Genomic DNA, 11,881 nt, shown 5'->3' on the forward strand with positions numbered 1-11,881 from the left:
TCAAATAGATTTTTTTATCAGCTCTAATAACATTCCCACCTCTGAAAAGTTGCAAAGAATTTATCGCTCTGGTTCTTGTTTTCATAAAAATTTCAAGGAGAAAATGTTCCCTGCCCCCATGGAATAGCAACAATGGCAATGAAATGCTGGCTAGAAGCCCTAGGCATGGTCCTCGGGAATGCTAATTTAAGTGGGTTTGTGTTGCGGTCTTTCCAGCTACCCCAGTGATCTATTAAAAGAATCAAAGCCTGTTGATTAGACTGGGCCCTTCTGCTTGGGATCTTTGGTGACTGCGCCTCATCTCTGTTTTGCCAAGCCTTCTATCATCTCATTTCTCATCATTGTTTCCAGTGCCTCTGCCATGTCATCAGTGTCAAGTTTATTCAATCATTAAATGTAGGCACTGCTACTTGCAGCCTCCTAAGCCTAAAGCTTTATCATTCTTCAAAGGTCTTAAAAACTTTCAGTAGCTGAAATGGCCTGGCTATTTTTAATGGCTCCCAGTACAATAAGAAAAGGCAATTTAACAACCCTACACCTGCCCCCTTATCTGTCTCTTTCACTCCAGGAAACATTTTTTCCATCTTTTGAGTGTTCCTTTATTTATGTCTGATGCAGAAAACATTGTTTGGGACTTTCAACAATTGCTTCCTTGTTGGCTGTTGATTGTCCACTCTGGTCCAACAACAGCTTTGCTGACCTCTCACCCAAATGTCTCTTGCTGTTTGTATTAACAGGACAACTGTGGCCCATCTGCCAGATTTAAAAAATAAAATAAAAATCTGTGTTTCCTAATCTCCTTTCAAATGGAGAACTATACATGTATCCACGTCCTATTGATCAGCAAACAGGCTGGTCACATGATCTTCAACTATGAGTTCCCAGATGCTATTGGACTACAACTCAAATCATCCCCATCCAGTTTAGACAACAGTCCCCTTGCTAATGAAGCACAAGTCTTAGGGAACGGTGGAGACAGCCACATACAGAGCTTGTCTGAGGCCTGAAGTGGAAGTCTTGTTGGAATAAAGTTTTCATGCAAACAAAGTAGCTAGTCCCTGGAAGTCCCCCCCCCCAGCTGGCCTAGTCCTCTGAGGCATGGGACAAGAGTAGTTTGCTACCTGGGTGGAGATTTGGGGTAGAAGCAACATAGCATATTAACACAGCCTTACAGCAGTGTGGGGTTGTCTGGTTGCCTTTCATGGGGATCAATCAAGTCTTTTTTGCTCCTCACCATATTGTCTCTCTGTGACTAGACTACAGCATAAAGTAAGTTTAAATTCCTTTACTTACACAATGCAAGTTCTCATTCACTACATCAAACAATGCTACATCAAAGTTCCTTTCAGGTAAAAGCTTACTGAGCACAAAACACAGAATAGTATCTTCAAACATGGAGTCTGGGCTTGGAGCGCCAGTCTCACACATCTGATCAGCTGCATGGTTCAAAGAAGAGAGAAAGGGCAGGGGGGGAGAGAACAGGAAGAAAAAGCTTTACTTCCTCCCTCTCTGGAGAAGAGGAGACATAACCTGACTGAGCCTACTCTACCAAATTGCATTTCTATGGTCTGAATCTGCCTCTCAGCAAATACAGCTCTATGGTCTTAGACCCTTCATACATTAACAAGCACTGTGCTTGCTGATTATGTTTTGACTGCAAATTTCCCACAAAATTCCCCTTACCCCCAACCCCCACAAGACCTGACCATGACCATACACAGACGCTCCCTGTGGAGGCTGGGGGTACATTGCAATGTTTTTATTGCAGCTCTCCCTTTATCATAATACCTAACCAGTGTGGTCCCCATTGTTCCAACATGCCCATTTCTGTCGTGCCAGCAGAACAACTGCCACTGGAGAATGGGCAGGGAGAGAAATGGTAAAGGCACATAAAAAATAAAAAACGGATTAGAGCAGCTTAATTAAAAGATAAACACAAACCAGATCAAAGCAATCAATGGCAGTTCAACTCTGATTGAATTTTGTCATCATCACAGGCTTAGCTCTTCCCCCTCCTTCTTCAGGCTGATTGCTCCAGAGGGAGAATTTCCCAGATCAAATTTCACATTTAGCTGAATTAGTTTTGGGCACCTTGTTTTTATTTTGCTTTATTTATTTTTTAAAAACAACAACAGTTTTGCAGATTAGATAAGAGTCTTCTGTTGCAGCATGGCTCAAACAGAATCATAGAATTGTAGAATTAGAAGGGACCGTGAGGGTTATCTTCTCTAGCTAGGGAAGATGCACTGAATTCACCATGTGGAGTTTGAGGTTGCACAACACCATTGTAATGCCCAGAAGGAAGAATCAGGAGCCCAAGTAGCAGCCAGAAGGGTTGATAATAAGTGGTGAAATTATGTATTTTTGTTTCCCAAATGGTTTTATTCTGAATTTTTCCACTAATAGTTTTCAAAGTGGTTTACACACAACAGTGAGCACAGATTAAAATCAATTAACAGTGAATTAACGGTTTAGCAGCAAGTATTAAAGCCAAGAGATTAGGGAGGGGGAAGTTTACAAACTTTGTTTAGTTTAATTCAGGAAGCTCTGGACCTCCAAAGGTTGTTGGACTCCATACCACATCACCCCCAGCCAGAATGGTTGAGGGACAGAGATGATAGGAGTTGCAGTACAATAATATCTGGGGACCCAAAGTTGAGAAAGGCTGCTCTAGAGAGTAAAATAGCCATCACTTGATAGCTAAATGAGAATGATGTCATTGTCAGACATCCCAGGGACCAACACTGAAGGTCAACACAGGTTAAAGGACCACTGGAAGGCTGCCCCATTGTCTGCCAGGGAGGACATATTGGTCCCTTTCATTATCCAGAGAAGGACCAGTTGACTAATGAATATCTTCAACTGACATTGCTTAAGTCCCTTCCCCTCCAGCTAGGAAAGATGCACCGAGTTCATTATGAAGGGGGTGTTGTACAAAGCCTCCCATTTCTTACCAGAAAGAAGATTCTACTGCAATTCCCAGTTGTTCCTGCTGCCGGGATGGGGGAGAAAGTCACCTAATCTGTACTTTCTGAAACAACGTCCAAAACAAAACACAGCCATCCTTTGATGAAATATGCACTTCACCAATTGTGCAACACAGTTCCTCATCAGCGACCCTGATCAGTGAGCCTGAGGCCACACATGCACCATTAGTGGCACCTTGACATACCAAGAACCAGGCTGTTCTCTTATTACCAGAGATGGTATGCCCCTGAATATTAGTTGCTAGGAATCGCAGGAGAGGGGAGTGTTGTTGCGCTCGGGTCCTGCTCCCAGGCTTCCCACTGGCATCTGGTTGGCCACTGGGAAAACAGGATACTGAACTAGATAGACCACTGGTTTGATCCATCAGGGCTCATCTTATGTTTTTATGTACCAGTGGCACTAATGGATACAACTCAAATCAATTTTAACAGTGATGTTTCCATCAACATGACATCTTTACAAGATCAGGAAAAGAAATATGCCAGCATCGGTATTGGGTCCTAGACATTCGAAGTTTGTCGAGTCCCTGTAGCAGAGTTAAAGGAAAATCACCTTGCCAGAAGGCAGACTTCTGCACTTCACTTTTGCAGAGCTAATCCTGTAGAAGCAAGTCCAGCTGAGACTAATCCAGGTAAGGTACAACACGTGCTATGTGCTCGCTTGACCCAGAACAGAAGACAAAGTGTTTGCCTGAGGAAAGACTAGAACTTTGTAGCTTCCTTGGCTGAAGTTAAGCCTCAAGATTCACCTTGAATAAATGTTTAGGGATTTTATTTTGTTACATTTATTCCCTGTGTGTGTGGTGAGGAGGTACAGTCAACACACACATACTCCAAACCAAATGGCAAATGCATGAGAGGAGGCAGGCGAATGCAACTGTGTCTTGGTGGCAAAGTGGAGGGTGGTCCAGGAAGGCAAATAACTCATGAGAACTTAAGAACAAAGATATACTGGATCAGGCCAATGGTCCATCTTGTTCAACATCCTGTTCTCACAGTGGCCAACCAGATTTCTCTGGGGAAACCACAAGCAGAACACAAGCACAAGAGCAGTCTCACCTCCTATGGTTTCCAGTAGGGGGTGGGAATGTCCCACCAACTTCATTATGTCCTCTAAGCCACAACCAGTCCAAACAGTGGCGCTGCCTGTCAGCTTCTTCCAACTCAGCCTCAGTGTGTTGCTTTTGTAGGACTCAACAGGGAGGCAGATGGGGGAGAAACTAAAATAAGTGGTTCCACCTATATGGACTCTAGCTCCCCCTATTGTTGGCCTCCCTATCTCAGTGGGCACCAATCACCACAGGAGGTGACATCATTGGGGTGTGGAAAATGGAGGCAGTCATGTGACAGAAACATAGGGTGAAAAAAATGAGAAATACTAAGGATGTAAGCTCTAGTTCAAAGATGGCACCGTCCAGGTCTCACTAAGCAAGAGCCATGCACATGTGAAGCCATCTTCTGAGGAAGTTCCTGCAATTTGATTAAAAAGATCAAAGAACAATGGTAGGCCTTCATGAACTGCTTCTTTGAAACACTGGAAACCTTGGAAGCACAGCAGAAGAAATGTGCCCAGTCACGCAAGATTGCCCCACAAGCATTATAAATGCTCTTGAACCATTCCTATCTATTTCAATGAGGTGAGGCTAATACACAATAATGCCCCAATGGATTTTACCTGTAGCAGCTAAAACAGATGATGGGTACCTGTGGCCTATGGTCAGGTATGATGGAAATGGTAATCCAAAACATCTAGAGGGTTCCCCAACCCTCTAAAGCAGGGTTGGGGAGCCTCCAGCCCATGGGCCAGACTAAGCCCATCAGGCCTCCACATTTGGCCCACCAGAGCATTTTGGTAAAACCACACCCACATACCCTACACCTGATGTGTCAGTTGTGCAGCAGATTAGGACAAGGCTTTGTCATAGTCTCATTGCTTAGCAACAATGTGCAGAGCTCAGTGTAGTGGGAGACTAGCCAGCTAGAAGAGTCTCCGAGGAGTACATACTTGGAGGCAGAGCCAGCATCAGTCCTAGGGTCGGGCGAACAGCCATCCACATGGTCAGACAGTCCAGGGGTCAGGGAATCTGATGATCATGGGTCAAGAGGAGCAGGAAGCAGCAAGGTAGGACCAGGAACTACTAGAGTTGTTTCCAGCATCTGAGTGAGGCTAGAAGATCTGCTTAAGAAGGCTGAAGCCAGCTGGTTCTCATCAGTGCCTTCTCCTCTATGTTGTTGCAGGCTGATCAGCTGCCAGTGGAGTCACTCCACCTTCTTCCCTTTCAGGCTGCTGTTCAGCAGGCAAAGCTTACTCCTGGCCCATGACAGGCTTCAGAGGAACTATTGAGAGCTCTGCACCTTCAGCATAAGTGCATTTGGGGCCATGTATTTGTTTGATATGTACAAATTAGGTAAGTTCTCATCAAAATACCAACAAAATCAAGTTTCTCCCTCATCTTCCCTAGTGGAGGCAACCATCCTATGAACTGGTCTGGAGCACAATCAGCCAAGAAGTGAACCCAGGAAAACCCCACTTGAAATGATTGGGAGCTGTCAAAGAGTACCAGAGTTCATCTCAATAAGGTTTGCCAAGACAGTCCTGATGGTCTGTGCCCCTGGTATGACTCACCATTCCCTCCAGAAAGACTTTTCCAATATGTCCAGAAGATTTTGTGGATGTCATAACTAGGAAGTACTGTCCAATGAATTCTGCTGAGCCTGTTTTTCCTTTAAATCACAGCCCTTTCCCTGCAAAGCCATAAAGTCACAGCATTTTACAAATGCTCTAAAACCACAGCAGTTTTCACAAATGCCATAAATGCAAGAAGAGGGGGAGACATTCAAAACACAGCTCCACATCTAATAAATTACTATGACACCACAGTTTGGACCACAATACCAAAAAATATCAACAAGCTACATCAAGGCACATAGGGATGTAAAGCATCCACAATAATGCTGGCAAAAGCTTGGTAGTAGTGGTTAAATGCAGATCTCAAAAAAGCACAGTGTGTTTTAAAAGCCCCAGCTTCAGTAATAGCAGGATGTAAAGATACGCATTGACTGTACAAAACATCCTTCATTCCAAAGTTGTACACAAAGTGGGTAGGGGAGGGAAGAAGATCTAATTTGTCCACCTCATGCTTTCAGTCATTGCACATTCTCTGACTGGGCGCCGTTCCAAGATGTGATGGAAAGAGTTGTCCCTCACCACAAAAGAGAGTTTGGATAATTCTAGCAATTATGGCTCACTCCTTTAGTTCCAAAAGCAAGGTGGGAGGAAAAAAGGAGATGTGAGGAAACAGTGGAGAGGAAAGAGGTGAATATTTGTGACGTGGGGCAGGAGAGTTTAGAACTCAACCACAATTTCAGAGTATTTCTTCAAGCAGCACATAGTTAAGGCATGGATCTTGCTACTGTTGGTTCTGGAAAAAGGAGTTTTGGGAAAGTGAATTTCTTGATGCCAAGATCCAAGTTTGGGGAAAGTACTCTTCAGTGAGAGAACACCAACAGAGATTTAAATCACACAATATAAGGTAAAGCATGGAAATACAGGCTAGGAGACTTTTAAAATATGTGTGGTTTTTTTCAAGTGACTTCCAAAGGTTCCATCTTCCCTCAGCATAGGGAAAAAAACACATTTGGTAAGTTAAAAACTAGTTTACATATAAACTATTCAGATGTCTGGTTCAGGTGCTTTTCCATACATTGGCACAGAAAGGTTGCACAAGCAGTAAAATTTAGTTTAGTTCCAAAGTGGTGAAAGTTCCTAAATTATTGGCATCAGATCTCAAGCATGGCTTGTGAGAGCCATGCAGCTAAGCTGGAGGAACCAGCTGAGCTTCTCAGGTAGACTGAGGGGAACAAAGGCTTGATTACCTAGTTCCTCCAAATGTGAGGGGAAGTGGACATAGCTAAACCTGGCAGGACAGCTTACTCTATGGTATTAACCATGTCATGCGCTAATCAAACTTCAGCATGTTGGCTGGTTATCCCACAGCAACCACAGGAGGCAGTGATGGCCACCAACTTGGATAGCTATAAAAGAAGATAGGGCAAATTCATGGAGAATAAGGCTAGCAATAGCTACTAGCCATGATGGCTATCAGAGGCATTTTTAGGGTGACATAACCAATATGGTTGCACTGGGCGCCACACATTGTGGGGGGGCACCAAAACAATGTTGTAGAATGGAGTGTGAGAGGTGGGGGTGCCAAATTTAGCATCACACAGGGTCTACTGAAATTTGAGAGTCCAAAATCTGCCACTGTGGCTATGCTCTGTCCTCATGATTGGAGGCAATAATGCTTCCGAGTTTGTTGTTGTTGTTGTGTCATTTAGTCGTGTCTGACTCTTTGTGACCCCATGGACCAGAGCACGCCAGGCACTCCTGTCTTCCACTGCCTCCTACAGTTTGGTCAAACTCATGCTGGTAGCTTTGAGAACACTGTCCAACCATCTCATCCTCTGTCGTCCCCTTCTCCTTGTGCCTACAATCTTTCCCAACATCAGGGTCTTTTCCAGGGAGTCTTCTCTTCTCATGAGGTGGCCAAAGTATTGGAGCCTCAGCTTCATGATCTGTCCTTCCAGTAGGCACTCAGGGCTGAAATGCTTCTGAGTAACAGAGGCTAGAAATCACAGAGGGGAGTACTCTTGAGCTTAGGTCCTGCTTGCAGATTTCCCACAAGACTAAGTCCATCCCATCGTGCCTCTGTGTCGATTTTTAAGGGCAAATCCTTCAAAATTCATGTGGAAACCCCAATATTTTTATTTAAAGTACTTACAAGGAAGTTTCAGGGTTGCAGCACTGCCTTTTTTAAATAGTTATTGTAAAAACTATTTATTAACTTTTTAAGAGTTAGGGACGCAGGTGGCGCTGTGGTTTAAAGCCTCAGCGCCTAGGGCTTGCCGATCGAAAGGTCAGCGGTTCGAATCCCTGCGGCGGGGTGCGCTCCCGCTGCTCGGTCCCAGCGCCTGCCAACCTAGCAGTTCGAAAGCACCTCCGGGTGCAAGTAGATAAATAGGGACCGCTTACCAGCGGGAAGGTAAACGGCGTTTCCGTGTGCGGCTCTGGCTCTGGCTCTGGCTCTGGCTCTGGCCAGAGCAGCTTTGTCACGCTGGCCACGTGACCCGGAAGTGTCTCCGGACAGCGCTGGCCCCTGGCCTCTTAAGTGAGATGGGCGCACAACCCCAGAGTCTGTCAAGACTGGCCCGTACGGGCAGGGGTACCTTTACCTTTACCTAAGAGTTCAGAAAAAGGTCATTCAGCACAAGCTGAAAGTTGTACCTTCACATCATTTGTAATCTCAGTATGGTTAGAAGTGTGTTTCTTTCAGTGATGAGATATTCGTTCACAAAAAAAGAGATGTGTTCCCCCAGACATGTACTGTCTCGAACAAACACATACCATTTTCCAATTAGATGTACAGTGGTACCTTGGGTTACATACGCTTCAGGTTACAGACTCCACTAACCCAGAAATAGTACCTCGGGTTAAGAACTTTGCTTCAGGATGAGACAGAAATTGTGCAGCAGCGGCAGCAGGAGGCCCCGTTACCTAAAGTGGTGCTTCAGGTTAAGAACAGTTTCAGGTTAAGAACAGACCTCCAGAACGAATTAAGTATGTAACCAGAGGTACCACTGTACATATATCTATCTTGCTATGCATCTTCAAACTCCTGGTTCCGTTCCTTGTGAATATATGTGAGACCAATTCCACTGGCATTGTATCTGCAGATCACAAGTGTCATGCCTCCCCCCCCCCACCCACACACCTTAGCCAGTGTTTCATGTGTGTGTGTTACCTTCGGCTAAGGGTCTGGGGCTTGGTCACTTAGCAGGTTTGCTTTGCTATGAAATCTGGCTGCTCTCACTGGGTGAGCCTACAGAACTGACTTTGTTCCTGCCATCTGGATATGGCTCTCTGGAACCTAATATTTTATGCATGTGGACTGGCACATGATGACTCCAGCCAACCAAGATTCTTGAGCCTTCCCTGGTGCTCTGCTGGTAGTAAGCAGAGGACAATAAAAGGCTTGAGAGAATAGAGGCCCTGAATCTCCTGTTCTCTGTCCTGTGTAAGTGACCAGGATCAAGGAGCGAACACACAACTGTCCTCAGCCATTAGTTCTTCCTCAGTGCATAAGACAAAACAACTGGGCTGACACACAGAATGAAATAGGATGTTGCAACCAATATTGTTCTATGTTGGAATGGCATTGTCCCATTCTTTGGAGTGGACAGACTGAGTTCAGTCAACCTTTCTGTATGTCAGCCGTTATTTGAGAGTAGCCTATGTTTTATAAGGGGTCGCTGACAGCAGGCACATTGAAACTTGCACTTCACCATCTCCATACGTGCAGACAAGAGAACATTTCATCCCAAACAATTTGTATCTATTACACAATGTGTGACCTATGGAATTGCAAACATCTATGTAGGCAAGGACGGCGTCTTTTACTTTGAATCTAAGACATACTCTCCTGTCACATACATGCTTAATCACTGCAGTGCAATGCAATGCCATGAGAGCATTATCAGAATGTGAGCGCAAGAGTTCAGGAACAAGGTGTTGAATTCTCAGTACACACCTTATCAAACACTTGGGGCTGTGACCACTGCATGACCTTGCTTCAATTTCAGTGGGACAATAAAGTTGTTTAGCAGTAATTGGATTCAAACTCAACTGAAGAGTTTATGATTCTCAGGTAGTTAAATTACTACTCTTATCAATACCACGAGTTCCATTTGGAGTACATATGTCATAAGCTATAAATGGAACTAGTAGGATATTGGGATCTTGTGTAAATCTGGTTTGGATAAGAAATGACTAAGTCGAGAACTATATTGTTTTATAGATTATAAATGCTGTATTGATTTATTAATCATATGATATGACTTGTTTTAATTGTGATGTTTAGCTTAATTTTTAGTTGTTGCTTTGTTAATAGTGTTTTATACATTGTGATTGTTTCGCTGCTGATTATTCTATATGATTTTTGCTGTATTTGTGATGTTCTGTTACGTTCTACCATGTTATTATCATTAATTGTTTGTAAGCCACTTTAGAATTCATTTGAACGAAAGCGGCATCAGTAGGTATCACTTCTTCAAGAACTGGAATAACATGGCAGTTTCCCTCAAGACTGTTGATATCTCCTTCTTCTGAGTGGGTGGTACCACTATGGCCACATAAGGATAGGTGCACAGATAATAGCTATTACTATGTATGGTTACTTTGGTGCTTGGACATGTTATTCCTCCTATTAGGAGTTGCTACTACCACAAATGTATGACTCTGGCCAGAAAATGGTTATGTATAAGAAACCTATCCCAGCTTTTTATCTTTGTATTCTTTGGAATCTCTCTTTAAGGAGATTTCTTAGTTCAGTCGAGAGCCTCGGGACATGCTCTTGGTGAAGAGAAGGCTAGTCACCAGCCATGCAATTAGATTTTAGCCTTCAGCAAATTGTGCCTTTTCTTCATCTCTTGGGTAGTTTAGTGCTCCTGAACAATCTCCCCTTCACTATTTCTGAAGGTCACCCATGAAAGGACAACAGTTTCAGCAGCTGCACCTCATATACCTTCTGTAGAAGCTTCCAGGATGCAGCATCGCTGGGCTCTGAAAGCTGCAAACGTCTTTGAAGCAAATTTAGAAAGGATCAAAGCACTCTTGGCAGCTCCTTTTATCCCCGATGTGCCCCTGCTATCGCTGCATAAAGCAGAGAATTAGCTCTTGGCAATGCTGGATCCATGTGGAATACAGCCTTTACATCCTCTGCTGAACTTCTGCCTATCACCAGGCATATTGTTCAGAGGGTTTGGAAGGATCTTGCGTGTTGTGGGTTTTTCTTTACTTCTTACTTTGGCTGTGGCATACAGAGTCCTGAAGGAATTTTCCCCTTACGATTTTTGCCTGAGGGGCATTGAAAGATGGGGCTCATCCACACTTACGTTTTGCCCTGTGCTTTTTGTGCACAAGCACTTTTCTTTTTCTGCCCCTGTTCCTTCCCATGAAAACCTGCTTTCTAACACTGAATTGGAACAAATGACAATTTGGTTTTTCCACAGCTTGCAATTTGGCAGGAAAGAGCGGGTTTTCACAGGGCAAAGAAAGGGATGGGGTGAGCTCAGACATGGTGCTTTAAAGCACAGACCTGTGCCCAGAAACCTGGCACAAAAGGAAGTCTGGATGATCCCATAGCTGCATTTGGAAATGGGATGCAGTGTGAAGGTCTTGTGTGTAAAAGCAAAGTCCACATAGAGAGGCTCAGGAGGGAGAACATGTCCAGGTCTAGTTGCTCACCATATTTGCAATTGGAAAACTATTTTCCTCCTTGAGATGGCTTGAAAGGGGCTCATAGAAGCATAGAATCATAGAACTGGAAGGGACCCTGAGGATCATTTATTCTAACCTCCTGCAAGAATATGCAGCTGTCCCATACGGGGATCAAACCTGCGACCTTGGTGTTATCAGTACTATGCTCTAACTAACTGAGCTATCTAGTTGCTCATGGTACTTCCAAACACCAACAGAGTTACAGAAATATTGGGTTGGAAGGGGCTTTGGATAACACCTAGTTCTACTTCACTGCAGGCTAGACGTTTGGGCAAAGTGAGCTGTAGTCCTACCAAGATTCTGAAATCCCCCCCCAAAAAAAACCCCAAAGGCATAGCCAATTTTTACTCCTATCAACAACAGTCATACCTTACCACTGACTGAGAGGCTTTGTAGATCCTTCTGCCTCTCTCTTCTCTGCTTAGCCAATCAGAAAAAATCATTTCCAACTGGTTCCCACCTGGGGGGGGGGGGGTGATGCTTACATTTCCTCAAATGTTGTTTCCAGAAATGTAATTGCAGAGAAGCAAGTGTGACAGTAGGGACGCAGGTGGCGCTG

The sequence above is a fragment of the Podarcis cretensis genome (assembly GCF_951804945.1).
Source record: "Podarcis cretensis genome assembly, chromosome: 10".
Taxonomy (NCBI): domain Eukaryota; kingdom Metazoa; phylum Chordata; class Lepidosauria; order Squamata; family Lacertidae; genus Podarcis; species Podarcis cretensis.